This window comes from Mus musculus, chromosome Y (genome assembly GCF_000001635.26).
Source record: "Mus musculus strain C57BL/6J chromosome Y, GRCm38.p6 C57BL/6J".
Classification (NCBI taxonomy): domain Eukaryota; kingdom Metazoa; phylum Chordata; class Mammalia; order Rodentia; family Muridae; genus Mus; species Mus musculus.
Window position 1 is genome coordinate 7,238,980 of NC_000087.7, and position 1,805 is coordinate 7,240,784.

Below are 1,805 nucleotides of genomic sequence, written 5' to 3' on the forward strand. Positions count from 1 at the left end.
CTTATAAGAAGATTCAGGATCTGTGTTCAGCTAACAAATTAATCTCTTGGGCAGCCTCTGTACTCCATCTTCTCGTGAAAAAACACAAACCGAGTACCTTCCCCAGATTAGAATCAGATCTGGACCCTTCCAATCCTTAGTTAGTGGGTCCTTTCATTTTATCAATGCATACGAATTAGTAGTAACTGGATGCCAGTGGTGATTTGCTGCAGACTGACCTTTAATATCAGTTTGCAAAAAATTTAGTTCAAATAAAGTAAAGGCAAGATGTGCCTTTGGTGACCTTGGGGGATATAACTGCCACTGTTTTGTCATAAAAGGCCAATTCTTTAAGGTGTGATGAGCACATTGAACTATTCCATTTGCCATGGGCTTATAAGGAATTCAATTTTTATATTTGATTCCAAATTCCTTACAGAATGAAATAAAATTTTTACTAGAATAGGATGGCCCGTTATCTGTTTTGATATGTTTAGGAAATCTTATTGCATTAAATGCTTGTGGGCAATGATCAATTACCTTTTTAGAAACCTCTCCTTTATGCAGAGAAGCAGAAAAAAGCAAAAAAGAAATCCTGAACAAGTATCTATACAAACATGTTCATATTTTAGTTTTCCAAATTCTGCATAATGGGTTATATCCATTTGCCAAATATGATTAGACATAAGGCCTCTAGAATTGAATTATAAATGTGGCACTGGAGATAATGAAATACATTTAGGACATTGCTTTACAATCATTTCGCTTGTTCCTTAGTGATCTTATGTCTTGTGTGTGTGTGTGTGTGTGTGTGTGTGTGTGTGTGTGTGTGTATGTTTGTGGGTATGTTATTAAAATAAAAGTTAAAAAAAGCTTTGAAATTTTGTAAGAAGAAAAGCTGAGAAAACTGTGCTGAGAAAGCAATCCAATAAGCAGCCTTTCTCCATGTACCCTGCCTATACTCCTACATGTGTCCTGTCTTGATTTCACTCAGTGATGGAGTGCAATGTAGAAATATAATACAAACTAAGCCTTTTTTTCAAAGGGAAGGGAGGAGATGGTGGGTGGGATGGGGATTTGTTGAATGGAAAATGGGAAGGGAGCTATCATTTAAAATGTAAATAAATCCCAAAATTAATGAAAGAAAATATAAGTCCTGTGCAGAAATCAAAAGTGACAACATGAAACTGCTCACCTACAATCTCCTAAGCTCAAATGTGTAGGGCTTGGGCATGCATGACTTCCATCTGTGCCTGCAGGCCACTGAAATCTGCATCAACTATGTGGAGATCTACCCTGACTTCCTGGCACAGATGCTCCCCAAAATGAAGTGGGAAGTGATTGTGCTGGGAGCCGACACCTCAATCTTGGCTGAGGTATTTAAAGATCCAACTGAAAGCTATTAACAGGATGAAACGTTTTTGAGGAAGATGTACCCACATTTGGCTTGAGATTGATGTATTGGATGGTACCCTGCAATGCTCAGAATCTGGACATCTCTTCCCTATAAGCTGCAAGATCCCCAATATGGTGTTGAATGATGAGGATACAGAGATATAAACTTGCTAGCCACCACACTGTGAGGTGGGAGTGGGTGCACAGGTGAAGGAACACCCTCGTGGAAGAAGGGGGACAGGGGATGTGATAGGGGGTTTCTGGAGGAGTGGGAAACTGGGAAAGAATACAACATTTGAAATGTAAGCTAAAATATATGTAATTAAAAAATAGACCAACCATATAATTCAAAGTGAGGGGCCCATCGCTGCCACCGAATATGGAGCAAATGATGGCCTAGTTGGACACAGTGAGAAAAGGGGATCGTGGTT

The 1,805-nt window shown here is 39.2% G+C and overlaps 1 pseudogene; it reads left to right on the top strand.

Moving 5' to 3' along the window:
- Positions 1-1,160: 1,160 nt before the first annotated feature.
- Positions 1,161-1,539, top strand: Gm46698 (annotated as a pseudogene).
- Positions 1,540-1,805: the final 266 nt, after the last annotated feature.